At 36.5% G+C, this 19,076-nt stretch overlaps 1 protein-coding gene and 1 non-coding gene across 2 annotated transcripts in view; both read right to left on the reverse strand.

The window, feature by feature from the left end:
* Nucleotides 1-19,076, reverse strand: part of LOC134743758 (all trans-polyprenyl-diphosphate synthase PDSS1) — a 79,930-nt gene that overhangs the window by 55,020 nt on the left and 5,834 nt on the right. The window lies entirely within an intron of this gene.
* Trnar-gcg (transfer RNA arginine (anticodon GCG)) lies at nucleotides 6,469-6,543 on the reverse strand. Its single transcript has one exon. It is a non-coding gene; the product is annotated as a tRNA-Arg (tRNA).

The raw sequence follows: 19,076 nt of genomic DNA on the forward strand, positions 1-19,076 counted from the left end.
TGTGCTGATGTTTGTCTACGTGTTTGGCAGAAAGGGTTTTGGCTTTCTGCGAAATACGTAGACAAACATCAGCACACGTGTAAGGTTAGTGAGGCATAAGGCGTAATTTTCAAAACACCATTCCATATTTGTGTTAATAATTACGTCAAACATCCTTTCTGCCAAATACGTAGACAAACATCAGCACACGTGTAAGGTAAGTGAGGCATATAAGGCCCACCTTATTATATTAAAATATTTATTTAACTAATTAGGATATTATGTAAAACTCACTCAATATAGGTTTCTCATTTGTTTAAGTTTCTTCATATACCAAAATAGTTATTCAGAACCATTTCTTATTACACTTCCGATTATATCATAAGTACAACTAGTCTCAGAAGGTCAATTTCTGGCCACCACAACTGTATCATAAATTCTAAATACAACTTACATTTTTACATGAAAAAATTCGCTGATCGCAATAAGGCCTAGTTTTTCTTTGAGTGTAAAGATCAAAAGGTAGTCGAATTCATGAAGATAGTACCTAACAAGCGAACGATAGGCTCATTTAAGTTGCAACCGGAAAAGCGGGAGAAAGAATCGCTGATGTAAATTGGCAACAGACATCAAAGAATCTGGTTTTATTTTTATAACAAATTAGGTACCTACAGGTAAAAGATAGGCAAACTTATACGAAATAAGCTAATAATATTAATATTGAATCTTGACAAGACAAATACAAAACATTGGTTCCCAATTACGTAAAGACAACACCATACGAGCTGTGAAAATTTGCACTTCATTCTCTAGACTAAATTAGTGTATAATTCTACAGTTCAGCGTTGTCTATGCAAAATCGACAAATAGAGCGTGTCTATGTTATTATGTAAATACTGTGTGTTTGAATGCGCACAACTCCTTTCATTTATACGACAAACAGTCAGCAGCAGAAGTTGTTAAGGGTAAGGTGTTCAAAATGAACTGAACACGACTGTATTGCCATGAGAATAAGAGCGCGTGTAGATCATTTTAAACACCTCACCTGCTTGGTTACTTCTGCTGCTAGCTTTACGAACGCAATGAACTTAATTACTTCCAAATCATCAGTTTGCGGATCGTTTCAAGGGTTTGAAACCCAAGCACGAAACGCTCTGTTAAATTATTAAACGATGCCACACGTGTACATTATTCTGCATAATCGATCAGACTGCGTTGAAAGTACAGTGAGCATGATTTCTTGGGTTTTTTTCTTGTAATAAACTACAATGTAGATAAACTTGATACTTGATGAAACTTACTAGTTCATAAAGTCACGTTAGCGTTTATCCCGGCCTTCGGACTAGGATTTAAAGCGGTTAATTACCACTGTTCTTCTTCTTCCTGGCTGTATATGTCCCATATCATTTGGGGTCAGCCCTCCTTGTACGTTTACACAATGTACGGTTTTGTGTTGTCTCCGTATCTACCTCCACCAATTTCAGGTCCTTTTTAATGGTCTGACTCCAAGTCGCGGGAGGTCGGCCTGAACCTCTTTTCCCCTCCTGAATGGTCATTACTTTCCTCCTGAATGGTCAATTACCACTGCTATGGAAAAAAACTGGTACATTAGTTTTATCGTGGTTTTATCTCTGTAAGCAAAGGTTAGTGTAAAAGTTAAAAGCAAAGCGATAGGTAAGGTCACAAGATGGTCTATTATCCTTTTTTAATAAAACTTATCTACATTTGACAAAATGGTTTTAAATAGAGGACGAGACTACAGACGTTTATTTATTTTGGACACTTACATGTAAATTTATGACATAATTTCGTAAATGCATTGCATTACACATTATTTCTCTCACATGAAACCTAATGCGTTTTGAACGCGTCAATCTGACTTTGCGTAAAATTATCAACGTATTGATAAAATCGTAAATAGTATTTTGTGCAACGGTTGTATTTTGTGATGGTTTGTATATATTTGCCTAAAAGTCAGAATAAAAAAAAACACAACAGTTGCATAATATTGTATGAATATCCTTAGGGATATAACACTGCTGTTAGGATCCTTATAGCACTGCGTCGGGGCCCCGCGCGCCGTGCTTCTTATAAAGTTGATTTCGATCTCACTGGCAGACATTTAATCTACAAATACGAGTGCTGGAGTAGAGTAATGGAAGCATTTGAAATGTGGTGCTGGAGGCGAATGGAAGGCATTAGTTGGAGAGACAGGATAACGAATGAGGAGGTGCTAATAAGAGTGAGTGAAAGAAGAGCTATTCTGAACACTATTACAAATAGACGCGGGAAAATGATTGGACACTTAATACGACACGACTGCTTCTTTAAAACTATCCTGGAAGGGCGGATAGGAAGCAAGCGGGGTAGAGGAAAACCCAGACGCAGCTTTTTAGATCAAGTAAAAGAAAAAGTACGTGTCGTGTCGTATCAAAAAGTCAAAGAGCTGGCGCAGGATAGGGAATGCGGGAAGATACTCCACCGACAAGAGAATAACTCTTAAGTTAATGATGATGATGGAGTAAAAAACATTATTCTATTGATGAGTACTAAATCTCCCGAAGCAGAGTGTACTGACAGCTGTATTCCATAATAAAATTCGCGTAACACAGTGAAACCAGCGGGTTACGCGCAGTTATCCAACTAAATAAGAAATCATAAGCCACGTTACGAATCTAATATTCTCCGTTCAATCATCGGCCGCTCCAAGAATATCAATCGAAAATGTTAATTGATGTAGAGACGAGACAATTAGAAGCCTTATCACGATGTATAAAGGTGTAAGATTGGTCAATACTGTGTAGCCGATGGTGTTTTACATGTGTAGGTACATGTAGCACGCAAATGTACAACTGTTTTACACAATTCGGTTGCAATTAATTGTAATCGCATATCAGGGCTGCTCGCATAGTTAAAAAAAAAACTTGTTTATTTTAAAAAATATATTACAAGCAGTATTTTGAATATCCACTAGAGGTTCTACTAATTAGGTATAACTTCGTCTAAATAAGGTAATCTTAACAAGTCAAGAAAAAAGACACTAAGATAGTGCGTCAGTGCGTCACCTATAGTGACGGCAATCTTTTTGAACATGTGATCTTGCCTTTAAGTTCGTTTAATCCTATCATTATTTGCGCGATAGAGATGGAAATACTGTAAGCTGTTGTATTTACTGTATTTCCATATCTCTTTCGCGCAAATAATAATAGAATTAAACGAACTTAAAGGCAAGGTCACATGTTCAAGAAGTTTGCCGGCCCGGCACCCGTAATAACATAACCTCGTATACCTCGTAACATAACATAGCTTAACCTCGTAAAACTCAATTTACATTTTCGTTAGGAAATGCAATCTAATTAGAATCATTCATGTCATGAACCAAACAAAATTGCATTTCTGTTTCAAACCAAAGAAATTCGTCCCAATTTACTTAACAACAAGGTTCAAATCAAAAATAGGAAAATTTTATATTGTGGTTTTACAAAACGCTACAGCTAAAATATAAACGGAAATACCTAAAGTTGAAAACAGCTGATATTAATATAAATAACGCCACCAAAATGAAATTATACTTAAGTAAAATTGTTTGAAAGTAATAAATCTCTTCGTAGTGTCTATTTGTTTGTTTTACTTTTTAAAAGTCATAATTTTGACTTACACGCTAACATTGCCAACCCTGCCTACACGTAAAAAACCGGCCAAGTGGGAGTCGGACTCGCGCACGAAGGGTTCCGTGCCATTAAGCAAAAAACGGTAATAAAATCACGTAAATGTGACGTTTTCAATCAAAAGGTACCACATTGTCGCTTGTCGATAAGATTGATTTCTAATTGAAGCTATATGGAAATACTGACAAGCGACAATAAGTACCCTTTTGATTGAAAATGGCACAAATATTTATTTTATACTGTTTTTAGTATTTGTTGTTATAGCGGCAACAGAAATACATCATCTGTGAAAATTTCAACTCTCTAGCTATGACGGTTCATGAGATATAGCCTGGTGACAGACAGACAGACAGACAGACAGCGGAGTCTTAGTAATAGGGCCCCGTTTTTACCCTTTGGGTACGGAACCCTAAAAATGGCGGGCAATGTAAATGACGAACAACATTGCCGCACGTAAAATTGCATGCGTCCGCGCACATAACAATTAAAACACGATAGAAAGTGAGTTTGTGCACATCGGCTCTTAAAATAGAAGTGAACCGATCAACACGTTCTGAAGAATGACGAGTGGGGCGTACGTGGATCGGTTAGCAGATGCAATCGGCGGTTGCATGCTAATTTGGATGTGGATGACAAGATGATGAGTTAACTTGTCTGAACTATCTACGATGTTAATGTTAAGGGGCCCACTGACTATCAGTCCGCCGGACGATATCGGCCTGTCAGTTGTTAGGAACTGTCAAATTTTTGTTCTAACTGACAGGCCGATATCGTCCGGCGGACTGATAGTCAGTGGGCCCCTTAACATTACTGCTATGCATGCACTGCTAAAGGGGCCCACTGCCTATCAGTCCGCCGGACGATATCGGCCTGTCAGTTGTTCGGAACTGTCAAATTTTTGTTCTAACTGACAGGCCGATATCGTCCGGCGGACTGATAGGCAGTGGGCCCCTTTAGCAGTGTCAAACTGACACATATTCGCTAACGTCTGCGTAACTTACTTTCTATATGTCTGATATGTTTTAAATGTTTATATTTTAAATTGTATTGTTACCATGCTTGCTTGCCGCTTCCTTTATATTGCATGCCTATCATAGGTTAGAACATAAGGACTACCGATTGTATGAAAACACTATGTTCTAGCAATAAATATATTTCATTTTTTTTTTCTTTTTTTTTATACATCTCGGTCGCACTGATATGCGAGTACGAGCGAGATGCATAGAAAGTAAGTTACGCTAGCGAATATGCCAGTGTCAAACTGGTGGTAAGGCTATTGCTACGACTATGCAAGTGTGTATACAGTAATCTAATGTGGTAGTGTGCAGTAAATGGAGAATTAATCTCAAAGCGTGTTTAACCACCATTCTGGAGTCAACGGCCGGTAGTCCACGTGCTTCTCGTAAAATCCAGCTATCGGTTTTACGAGACAACTACAACAACCACCGAAAAACGTCGTGCTCTAAGAGCATCTGGTATTTCTACCTCTAACCGTGTCTGGCTAGAGCCCTAGAGGCCCATAATTTTATTGTTTACCGTACACTGGCTATGGCCGATGGCCGATATGTTTTAATCAAGAAATATTAATTCGATCCCACGTGGATCCCACTTTGACGTTGGCGAAATCATCGACAGTATCGATGGAGCCATACTACCTGAAAAATTGAATTTAAGTGTGTATGAGAAGTTTACGACCCTGGCTGTCAGTTTGGCCAATGGCTTATGTAACTTATGTTTGTTTGTAAGTTGAGACAATTGACATTAAAAAATTGTTAATGATATTTGATGTTTTAACGAAAATCCAAACTAACGTCGTAACGTCTAGTTGACCAACTTGCAACGGATATGTATGACGCGCCGCCACTGCAGCTAGGTCTCCTAGTGGGTGCACAGACGTAGATATGACCGATTTAGGCGGCCAAAAGTCGATTTTGCAAAAATCAACATATTGATAAAAAAAATACCACGTGGAGGTAGTCTTTAGACCCAGGCATATTATATGACCCTCCCCACTCCTTATCATCAAACCTGAACCGCATAACAGGCAGTCGAACTCTGACTATCGCTCAGCGCGCAAGTTTCTGTTCTCGACGCTCCAAAATATTGCAAGTTTTCCCAAGTGTTTAATTGGTTTTTCTGACGTTTTCATAAAGTTTTTTTGATGGATTCCAGTTATTCAGGTAAGAATTTATATATCTCAATAATTTTATACTACATTTTTGACATTTATCATATATTTTGAGCTCGTTAAATATGACCCTTCACAAAATGTTGTTTTTTCATAGATTTTGATTTTCAATGGTATTTTTGTTATACTTCAGGGTGCGTCCCTGTCTTGTATTGTATATGCCTGAACAGATTACTTAGTCGTCTTTATGGTGTCTCAGAAATTAGCCGCCCCTATGTGGTCTTAGAGGCTTTCAAAGATAACCTGAAAGAAGCATTGAAAGTGAAGTGAGTGATGTATAAAGTGAAAGTGAAGTGATATTTAGTTATTTTTGTTGTAGTGTAGATTTGTGTGTATTTTAATTTTGTATTAAATAAATTTAAAATATTTTTTTTCATATATTTTTTTTATATATATTTTTTTGTTTTTAATTGACAGAATACAATCGATTTTAGTATAAAACAACGTTTTTACATTTTTTATCCCATTTTGTACCGAATTATACCCTAAAATAATTTTGGCCGCCTAAATCGGTCATATCTACGTCTGTGGGGTGTAAGCAACTGTTTGAACAGAGACAACATGCAAGTCAATATTAAAGTTATAAACTGAAATGGATGTTATATATTAAAGAAAAAGTCCGAAGCCCTCCAGCGGTGAAGGCCGGATTCGAACCGGCGTCTTTAGCAATCCGCGGGCTAACGCCTTGAACCCCTAGGCCACCCCGCCACGGCGGAACCCGTCCCAAGTCCCAATTTCTCGACAATATGCCATCTTACTAAGACGCAACTTGCTAAGAGTTGGTCAAAGACGCCCAGTCTTAAAACGTTATAAAACGTTAAAAACCACATTTTTAGCACGTATTATTTATTTCGTATTATAATTCCAACCTGCATATTGTTAAGCTACTGAAAGCTAATGTTGTGCTAAGTTACTGAATAAATCTTTTTTATTTTATTTATTTATTTTTAATTACCTGTTTGTAACAATAACATATCTTTAAAATAATTAACACCTACGCGAAATTAGAAACCATTAAGGCAGTAAACTTCGTATAACACACTGTCAATCAAAATGTCATCATGTCGGTAGATTGACAGTTGTGCATAACGAGAATCGGATAAGGATCGCGTACCAACCATCTTCAGTCAATTATTTTAATTGCGATTATTATATGAACCAAAGGTACTTATTACGCACCTGATGTATAAATTTAATTTGTGTAACCTGTCAAAATACTGAAACGTTTTTAACCGGATTCCTAAAAAGGATAAGATTCTCAATTCGAATATGTGTAATTATTTGCGTTTTTGCTGCATATGACTATATAATACGTGGTCATATCGTTGGGTGACAAGCAAAAGTCACTAAGTACCACCACAAATTCATAGCCATAGTGAACCGTATTATTATCTGAATAAGGTTGATTTTTGTTTAATGACTTTTCTGTAATTAGTGAGTTTTGCTTGTCACCTGACGATATACATTATGTTAAACTTACATCATCATAGTACATTGTATTTAAAAAAAAAAGTATTTAAGTATGAATTTTTAATGACAATGACAGCAAATTATTGTTATGTGTCGTGAGTGTCCTCGCTACTAGACTAGAGTGCTTGCTTGCGCTTGACGGTGGCGCTACGCCCTACGAGTGGTCGCGCAGCCGTCGGGCTAAACGCTGCACTCGGGCTCGGTTAGTATTCGGAGGCATCCAAACCTAATAGAAGTATTAGAACAATTTAAATTATTTACAGAAAATATTTTATTTTGTTTTCATTTCAAGTAGAAGCATTACTATAGGTATATAAATTATAAACTGAAATAATTGTCATATACTAAGAAAAAATATTTCAGTTTATAATCCAGATCTGATTCATAACCTGTTATTAAAATCATAATACGCCTGTAATTCTGGATAGAACTGTATACAGTAATAGAGTTTTTCTATTTAAATATACGGAGGAGCCCCGCTGCGCACGGGCCTTAATTCATAATACGTGTCTATAATTATCTAACTCGTATGACGAGGAATCCACTCTCAAAACTAGTTGAAACCGGTTCCGAATATGGGTTAACGGCAACCCGACCCTTTACAAACAGGCCAATTCAAGTGTGCACCTGACATCAAACCGATATTTGAATGATATTTGAATCATATTCAATTAGCTGGCATTCACGCGGGGACGCGGGCGTCTCGCTCGCACTAATACTTGTATAGGGTATTTGGCTGTATTTTAAAATAAATTATTTAACACCATGCATGAAATAAAGCACCAGGAGATTAATAGAGAAACGTAGACGGCAGTTATTTTTAGACATAATTTAAAGTAAAAACTATAAAGAGTAGGTAATTTGACTGTGACGTCATATGCTAGTGTTTCATATAAATTCCATAGTAGCAAATCGTTTTTACAGTTCGAAAAAAGAAACTGATTTGACTAGTCGTCAAATACTCTATTGTATTATATTATATATATGTACAGTAGAGTGATGCATCAGAATACATGGTGTTAAATATAATCTTAGGAATAGTACATGCTACGTTGTGAGGGTATTACAATGACTTCATTTCTATACTTGTTATATTTTGTACATCTTATGTCATTAATACTACAAGTCCAAATATTGTACAAGTCCGAGCGAAATGAACTGCGAACGACAGCTGATATGATTCCAATATCATTCAAATATCGGTTTGATGTCAGGTGCACGTTCGAATTGGCCTGAAAAATGCGCATGGGCATGGAAACGGATTTATGTGCTTACATTATTGGTACTTACAGGTTTATTTGCGAATCATGATCTGCGGCCGTAGCACTGCCGCATTTTTATCGCCTGTCACCATGCCTGTCACGTTCTAACAAGTATGTAAGTGCGAAAGTGACAGGCATAGTGACAGGCGATAAAAATGCAACCATGCCGCCACCGCAGAAGTTGTACGATTAACCTCAAAAATCCTAAGATTTAGCTCTCATTTTCCTATAAGGATCGTTTCAATAACTATCTTATTGTCCACGCACTCGACCATGGCACTTAATGTCGCGCCCTTTACATCATATTTTTCGTATTTCGTAAGCCTTCAGTACGTCTAGTGCCATAATATACTGTTAACTTCTTGAACCTTATTTCAACGATATAAGAGCTATGAATGGTCAAAATGCTGTACAAGGCCCACAGAAGTTCAGTTCTTTATTTGCATACATGTTGTACAATACAGTACATGTGTTAAATAACCTATCATAAGGATCAAAACATGTGCCCTGCTAGGGCATAGAAATCAATATATGTAACTTAATCTACACTACACTTATACCTGATAAAACTAAAGAATTATCTTAAAACTTATACAGGGTGGCTAAAAAATAAGTGTATTCCCGTTGCCAGGGAGGTTTTGGGATTGTACTGAGCAACTTTTACTATGGGACCAACCACGAAATCGCGAAAAAATAATTTACCCTCCCATAGATAATGGACCAGCCAAAATGTATGAAACAGCCAAAATTTCTTTCGCGATTTCGGGGTTGGTCCTATAGTAAAAGTTGCCCAGTACAATCCCAAAACCTCCCTGGCAACGGGAGTGCACTAATTTATTGGTCACCTGTATATAAATAAATATTATAGGGACATTCCTACACAAATTGACTAAGTCCCACGGTAAGCTCAAGAAGGCTTGTGTTGTGGGTACTTGACTAAGTCCTACGGTAAGCTCAAGAAGGCTCGTCTTGTGGGTACTCTGACAACGATATATATAATACTTATACAAATACTTAAATACATATGTAGGAAACATCCATGACTCAGGATTCTCAGGAACAAATCTGTGCTCATCACACAAATAAATGCCCTTACCGCGTACACATAGCATTACATAGATGAGCTATACGCGTGCGCCCGTGAGGGACAGAACATACGCAATGCGACAATAATGATTGGTCAAGTAGATTTGTAGCCCACCTATATTAAATTTACGGTGGAAAATAAAAAAATGTGAGACTGTGACAAGGACAAACAATAACAGCGCTTTTTCTGCTACTCCTACTGAAAGATACATAAGACTATCCCGTTCGGTCATTTCCCCCACCCCCCACCCCTCATGCCCGATCCAGATATACTAGATCTTCATGCCTTAACGGGATTCGGGGGATTTGTTACAAATTGCACCTATGTATGATCTCGATAGCCGCTTTGTAAACGCTTCATAATGCGATGTCTGTGTAAGTAGTGTGTGACAAGGCTATAAAATAATTAGCACCATAGATCAGTTAAGCTCACCTAAATGTGTACTGAGCGTGGCGGAGGTCGGACTGTTATCTTTAAGATGTACGATTATAACAGTGTGGAATTCACACGATTTAGATATAATTTTGTATGTTGCGAGAAATAACAAACTAGAGTTAGACCAAGAAAAGTCTGCAGAGATTTTGACAGCACACGCAGTTGACGCAGTGCCAGTGTTATTTATATGTCATAATTTCATAGAAGTTTGACGTTAAGGGGCTACCTGAGGTTTTCATCGATTTTCGACAAGTTTTGAATCGTGTCTCCTACTTTTGCACTACATATAGAATTATAAGACAAGCGGCTGTCGGTTCTTCAATCTTTTATCTCCATTTTTGTCTACCGGATTGTAAAAAAAAATGAATACTTATTTATTTATGATTGTTTTAAACATTGTCTAAAAAAACACTTTTTTCGTATCTCGATTGCTGTAAAAGATCTTACTTATACGAAATCTACATATTTGGGTTCGTCTTAGACGTCTCTAAAAATTTGTCTAAGGTTTTAATTTTAAACTAATTAACACAAAAGTTATGGCCAGAAAACCAGTTTTTTGGCCTAAAATTGTTCAACTTTGATGCCAAATATTTCGAAAACAATGAACTTTGAAGTAAATATGGGATACTATATAGTTAAAATCCGTTGCTGTTAATATGATAAGCTACAAAAAACATTAGAAAACTAAGGGATTCAAATCGAAGGTCATTGGGGCATGGGATCCCCTTAAAAATAACACCTGCACTGCGTGTGCTGTTAAAATCTCTGCAGACTTTTCTTGGTTTAACTCTATGACCATTGTGAAATCTGACGCATGTACAGTTCACAAACTAGGGGTAATAGAGGTATGCCTGTTGGTATATTATTAGCCACAAAGGCACGGTTAAACGTATTGGGATGGATCGTGGCATACACAGTTTATAACCTGGGTAAGTATGAATAATGTGATGCTTTTAACTGAAATATCATCCTCTGTATGAGTATGATGCTTTTAACTGAAATATCATCCTCTAAATAGGGCAATAAAAGTTAATTATTTATGGCAGTGCCATGAATGAGTACAGTCAGATTCAAAATAAGACTACGCGTCAAAAACATCTATAATTCTCTATTTCCTTAACAAAAAAAAAATACGAGTCGAGATAAGAGACGCGAATTGTAGATTCGAGGGTGGCAGATACTTCCATCTTTCTTTCATCCGCCGCTATTGATGGTGACAGTACAACGTATACGCAGACAGTTGCTAGTTATCCAATAAAGTTCTATTAAGTAGATAATTAAATGAAGTTATCCATAAAAAGGTAACTTTAGTAAGTCAGTGATACCGAATTGACACGCTAGCAAAAGACATCAACGCGCTCGCGGCGTATAATTTCAATTTGAATGTATTGGCCCCATTCGTAGTGCTCGTAAGGCAGGTCTTTACGAAGTAATATATATGTCTATGTTTTAGGGACGTTTGCTTGTGTATCATGTCGAGCCCCATACATTTTGTTAGGAAGGTGAAAGATAGACTTGACCTAAAAGTCGCGAAAATAGCCCTCATAAACGGGATGAATTGAGATATATTTCCCACAGTAATTGGGTCAGGAAATACACACACAACTTTAAATTTCTTCGCAGATGTAGGTAAGCAGGGTTTCTCAGGATGTTTTCAATGTATAATATTAACCTGAAGTTTTGACTGCCGTAGCGTAGCTATTGATTACTATACATTATCATAATGTGAACACACACGATAATGTGAAGCCATTTTGTCTGTGCTACATAAAACTTCGTACCTCGCATCAATATGAAATTTCATACACGGGTAATACACAAGCATTACATGTAATATAATATCACAAACTATTATTAACATCACTATCGTTATATTTAATGTCGCTCGTCTGCGATCATAAAATAATATTTTGTAATTAACAAGAACGCTAATAATGCCTTTAGTAGAATCAAATAATAGGCACAGTATATTTCAAGTTGTGAAACTACTTTTTTTAATTTGTAAATTTTTATGTTGTTTCTACTCAGACTTTTAATCCTCATGGGGAAAACTGTCCCATCCCAAGATTTTTATTCCGTTACCATTTTCGATAGACTTTGTATGACGGCAACGGAATGGAAGGAACGAAAAATTTAAGGAAATTTTGGCACATTTCTTTTTTCTCTTAAACATCCCAAATCAGAAAAAAGTGTAAAAGAACTGTACTCATTTTAAATAAAATGGCCCAAAATATTATCCATACAGTCAATATCCAGGGAGAAAAATGGGGACTACGTTTGAGTGGAGACGCGGTCGCCCACTATCCTCTTAAGTTCTAACCCCTTATTCATAAAACTTTACGGGCCTGATTAGGTTCAATTATGTTTTATCCCTTTCTTACGAATACATAAGTCAAAATGACAGATAAAGACAAACGATTCATAGCTAATTCAGGTCAGTAACGCGTTTATGAATAACGCCATATGTTTTAAAAACTATGTGTACATATGTTTAAAAAAATTATGTGTAATTCAAGACCTTTTCTTGGTTTTTGTAATGTTATAAAACAACAACTTTCGGTGCTACGTTTCAAACTGACACTAATATGACGTTCTCAGGCAAATGGCTACTTAAACCTTGTCAATGGAAACGATATCTAATAGCACCTTTATGCCTTACTGACAGATAAATTAGTAATATTAGTATTGAACGACTCTAAACAGAGTTGCGTGAGGATCATGGGCGTTTCTAAGTGTACGGCTGTACGCGTTTACGCTATATCTGGGTCGAAAAGGGTCAATATCAGTCTAACATTATCTCAGAGTACTTTAATCGTTTCTAAACATGCAAGGTCAAATTGGAGCATAATATGGAAGGTAAATCATGTTATATTTGTTGCTGATGCGTTATAGATGGATAAACATAATTTATTCAAGAACAGGTGGCATGCTTACATTAATACAAAACAAAGACTTAAAAATAGTGATGGGTTACATGTGCCTGAACTAGGGTACCCTGTGTTTCAGGCGAGGATATGAAACGAACACGAATGAATGTGATGACGCGCGACAGAGGGATGGAAGAAAAAGATATGCTGCGCCGACCCCAGGTCAATGGGATAAGGGCAGCGAATGACGATGACTTGTTGCTGATGCGTATGTAAAACTGCATGCGATGCCTATTGAATGATCACCTCTATAAAAAATCGCTACGGCAACCTTGGGGGGAGGGAGGGGGGGGGCAACCCAGGGTTTTTCCATCTCCTCCCGGTGTGGAAGTTGTCATGAGGGACCAGTGTGTGGTGTCGCCCTGCACACTACCTTCGAGAGGGGGAGCTTCGGCTCCAGGGCCTTCGGGTCCAAGGAGGGGACAGCTTCGGCTATCGGCAGCAGGCGGTGTTAGCGGTGGAATGCTTACGCGTCCGTGTCACCGCCACCATTGCTGCGAGACGGGCATGCCGTGGAGGGTTTAGTCGGTATTTGGCCCCTTGGCTACGAGACCGAATGCATTAAATAAATAAATAAATAAATAAAAAAAATAAAAATAAAATTTTTATTTATTTTATTACACAACAATTTTCTTATCATTATATTCCTCGCCAAACTGCGATTGCAGTTTGTTGGCGAGATAGCGCTCATTTTTACATTTTAAACATTTATGCTCTTAAAAAACTAAACTTAGATACTATCCGAAAAGCGAACATGCATGGCGATAGTTATGTGATGACTAGTAGATGATATTTTATGTTGCTACAGTATAAAGCGCTTCTAGTTTAGTAGATATATGCAGTTATCTAAATTATCCCGCATCCGAAGTTAGCCCAATGTACCTTACAAAAGGTAATCACGGTCCATATCCCGATCAATATAAGCCTAGTCGAACCAATACTGTAATCACTGAGCAAGCGGGTAAGTCCCTGTCCCTACTTCCATAGTGCATCGTACTTACTCGAACGTACTTGAACTTTATAATAAGTGTGATGACAAAAGGCTTAAGTAAAAGCAATAAGGACTATAATAGCTCGGCTAAATCATGATGTAAAGATCATATCTTGGACAAGGGGATAAATGGGATATTTATCTCGGTACTTTATACTTTTTAACGTTTTTGCCCTGAAAAATGAGCCATTTAAGCAACAACTATTTATTATATTTTATGAGCATTCATCTGTTTTTATTAGCATTGGATCAGGTTTTATATAGGTACCTGTGTATCTTATACCTTTAAACGAGCAATTCTTGTATATATTTAGATCTATGTATATATATTTCGGGGATCTCGGAAACGGCTTTAACGATTTTGACGATATTTGCTACATGGAGATTTTCGGGGACGAAAAATCGATCTAGCTAGGTCTTATGTCTGAGAAAACGCGCATTTTTGAGTTTTTATATGTTTTCCGAGCAAAGCTCGGTCTCCCAGATCCAAACTAGTTTAAATACGTAAATAGATTAAGGAAATGCGTACAAATAAGTGTCATATTCAGTTATAGACAAATTATAGCATTAACTTGGACCAAAACGACCAAATCCACGATCTACCTACTTACCGATTTTTTCAACCCTCCACCAACCCCTCAAATTTAAAAAGCTGTAGACACTTTTCTGCTCGCTGGAAAAAAAACTTTATATAACCTTTTCTTTTTATCATCTAATCTTTCGATTCCTATAGGTCTCTACGCCGCTCGAGTAACTACACATTTAGCATCGCCGGCTCCCCAACTATATTTATTATTAATTTACATACGCGGGGCTTTTGTCTATTTGTTTTCCTTTACGAATAAATTCCCTGTTAAATGCAATGGACAAAATTGAATTCATCTGAACCAGCAAACTATTATCTAAATAACATTGCAGATTCAGGTAAATAAAAAATATAAAAAGGCAAAGAGTTTATTATCTCAAACTGGGCCCAATAGCCATGTATTTTTATATAATAATGACAACTGTCAACATTAACGTCGCTAAATTGAGCAAAAGAGCAAAGTCCTTGACCTAACTAAACAACTGAACAAGAAAAAAATTAGTTTGCTTTCAGGAGCAGTCGCCAAATGTTGTCGCCCACCCGGTCAATCTACGTTTTTCTGACACAAGAATGTCGTAGGTCAACCGTCACAACCGTGTCACAAGTACTGCACCTGTCATCACTCGGTGTCACGCGCGTGTAACCGCCGGCCTTGATCCGTGACCCGCGTCTTCGTCTGCGACCCGAATGCGGGTAATTGCGGCTCCCGCGCGTGCGACGGGCTAAACGCCGTGTATTGGCATTGCTTACTTGCAAACGATTCAAACGATAATACACACCAGGGGGGCTAGTATGAAACATATTCAAATCCTATCGCGAATTTATAAAGCAGATAAAAATTAAAGCTTTTATTAAATAACAGAAGCTTTAACTATTTGTAGTATTTCAATGGGATGGACTACATTTACAAAACTTCTGGCAGAATTTCCATTTTTAGCGGATCTAGCAATTTTTCGATCAATCTAAAGCGACAAAACTTTTCATATGTAAAGTACCTATAAATATTTAGAGCAAAGATAGATATAACTCCGTAATAGATGGATACAGCCTAAGGAAAAAACGTGCCTCCAAAATCACGAAACATTGATTCTCGATCAGATGCCACTACTACCTTTAGCCTACTCTCGTATAGAGGGCGTTGACGGTTTCGTTTGTTATTTAACAATTTTAACGCATATCAGTAAAAGAACATGGATCAGAATAATAAAAATAATTAATGCAAATAAAAAAAACATTTATCCATATTTAAATACATTTTATCGTATTTTTATAAATCTTCATTTTTAGTTTTAAAGTGTGTCGATAGATGGCAGTGAATTTACTGTGGTTACAAAATTTACTATGACAGTACCGCTCTATAATATCCTCTTTGATTTAGAGTAAGATATTAGTCATCAAGTATAAAACAAGGAAATATCTGTTGGATGTATCATCGAATTAGCATGTTGTAAAAGTGTTCCATAAAAAGAAGTTGTTGAGATAAAAAATATCCTGTTTAAGAAAGTGAAACTCATCTTCGTCGCGAGTCCGCGTTGAAGTCCCGTTATGGCGATCACGTACTACTTAAAATTAGTATTTAATTATTTATAAATGCCTTACATGTCCAAAAGCTTTGCAAAGTTATTTAATATTTATGATAAAAATGTAAGTAAGCAAATATTCTTTATTGTGCACCATACAGTTAAACACAGTCAGAATAACACGGTCTTATCGCTAAAGAGCGATCTCTTCCAGACAACCTTTTGGATAGAAAACTAAACCAAATACTTGGTTTTGTTTGTTTGCTTGAGGCTCTAAATGATAGTGCCGCCCATGATAAACCAAGTAGTCGGGCAAAAATCAACAACAAAGTCCGAATGATGGACTACTAGTACACTCTGAGCCGAAGATCGTCTTATAGAAACGTTAATTTTTTTCTGGATGACATGGGCTTATATGTAAAGCTTTGATTGGAAATAATAGACAAAATACTAAATTACGATCATAGTATACAATTGTATTTTGTTCCTAGGTTGTTACGTTTTTATAAGAATTTCCGCGAGGTAGTAAAAAAGATTTTCATGTTATTTTTTTAATACATTATTTAAGTAAAGGTTACAGTTAATTTTAAAACAATGTCAAGTAATGCAGAAGAATTATAAAAAAAGATCCAATATAAATAATTGATCTAAAGTCTAAAGTTAGAGTTTTCCCTTAATTTTTATTTTCCTATTGACTGCTATTATATTGCACACAGCTGTATGGTGCTACTTTACCGCACTAATGCGATAATTAGCACATTACGTAACGTAATATAATGTACTTATTGTAAGGATTTGAGTTTGAGAGACAATGTTAGAAAATGGTATTAGTCACTAATTTTAGTTTAACAGTTCACGGTTGGATTCACTAGTTTTAGTTTATTTGTTATTGTAATAAGTTGGTAATTATTGTAACGATTTGTGGTGTTATTTATTCTTTTTAAACACGCCACAAGGCTCAATTGACTATTAATCATTTAATCTGTCATTTTGACTTATGTATTTGTAAAAAAGGGTTAAAATATAAATTAACTAGTTAAGGCTGGTAAAGTTGTTTGTATGTTTACTGTCGTGTCTTAATAATTCAATTAATATATATATATATACCACTAATTTTCTACATACTAACATACATAATATAATTAGGTCGTATCGGTATGCTATCAGGTATGCAGTGATCCCGGATTTCCAGTTCCTATGATCCTGATTCTTACCTCATTTACTTTTTTATACAGATCCCTCTAAATACCACAAGACGGAGCTTAAAAAACCGCGCCCAAAACCCCCCTACCCTTAGTTTTGGGTACGGGAATGTTCTACACTAGCCAAAACCCCCTAGTTTTGGGTGCGGGATTGTAGCAAAAAAATTGATAAAAACTGTAAAAAACATTACCCTCCTCCTTTGGCAGTCGGGTAAAAAAGAAACTACATATATTTTAACATTTCGAAGCACACATTTGGAGCTTATTACCTATTTTTAAATAATAGTTTCGTGGTTTGTTTATAGAAACTAAGTTATATTATACACCAAATCATGGTATGCTTATCCACACATAGGAGCGACCAGCCCGCGCAGCATGGTTTCCCCTATCACTAAGTCCGTCACTTTCGCACTCACATACTTGTTAGAACGTGACAGGCTTGGTGATAAGCGTACCGTGCTACGACCCCAGTACGCCCGATTTTTTTCAGTTGCGTCCGCTTTTACTAAGTTCGTAAAAACTCGTCAAAAGTTCAGTTCTAAAGATGAACGTGGGTTGTTAGAGTATTATGATATGGTGTAAGATGCAGCTTAGTAGTGTTGATCGCGGGCGGCATATGTAGCATTATAAAATAAAAATTCACCTATGTGTGGTAACCTTGCGATGTTCGTAAACGCTTCATAACGCAAAGTTCTTTCATATCATCAAGCATACTTAATTGTTGATTAACCTTTTGAACGCCACGCCTATCGTGTGTGTCGCGTCATCGTGAACTTCGGCCTCGTCAGAATGCACGAAGATTGACATTGGTGTGTAGCCGCGCGCATCAGTTGGCATCAGTGTTGGCCGAAACGTTAATGCAATTAACCATTAACCATCGGTACAAATTGAACCGTAAACTGTAACCGTCCGTTACGGTTCAATTTGTACTGGTTAATGGTTAATTGCAATTAACGCTCGGCCAACACTGGTTGGCATCATTGGCGATCAAAGAGTTTAGGAAAATTAAGGGCCATAGGTGACCTGACAAATTTCTCTATAGGTACTTCTTAAAATAACAATATACTTCAATAATTCTTAGTTATTTAAGGACCTGTTTTCACATTGATTGGTGTAGTGAGAGTTCATACATTTGCTACTAAACGCAAATAAGAAATTAGCACTAAACACCAATCAACAACCGGCCTAAAGATGATTAAAGTGCAGCTTCTAATTAGTCACAAAGGCTTAACATGTAGGCAACACGCAGACTGCACAGCTAAGGCCACAAAGCCACAATACCACTATAATTTACAGATTCTAGAATCAACAAATTCAAACATAAATGAGGTGTATTACAAAACGAGAGGAATGAGTTCGTATACGTGTTCACACCAAATTCGATATATAAAATAAATGGTTCTAGATTGAACATTAAATAATTAAATTATCAATAAATCGGATTCAGCCGTGACATAGTTAATTTAACAATCGTGGCTTAATTTAAAGAAAGAATTTGACTTTACCTTTTATGAACTAAAACTTTTGACACTGATGTATAAAATTAAATCATTTATGTAATTATACTAATTATTAAACAATGATTAACTATTATAATACGATAAGTATTAGCCTGAAACTGAGTTGCTCAGCCCATACAGTACAATACATGTCATATTATTTGTTTAAATGTGATAATACTGTTAAAAAAAAACCATTTATATTATAATTAATTACAAAAACGTTATGTAAACACCAAAGATCATGTTTTATGTTTTTCAT

Source organism: Cydia strobilella, chromosome 8 (assembly GCF_947568885.1).
Source record: "Cydia strobilella chromosome 8, ilCydStro3.1, whole genome shotgun sequence".
Lineage (NCBI taxonomy): Eukaryota > Metazoa > Arthropoda > Insecta > Lepidoptera > Tortricidae > Cydia > Cydia strobilella.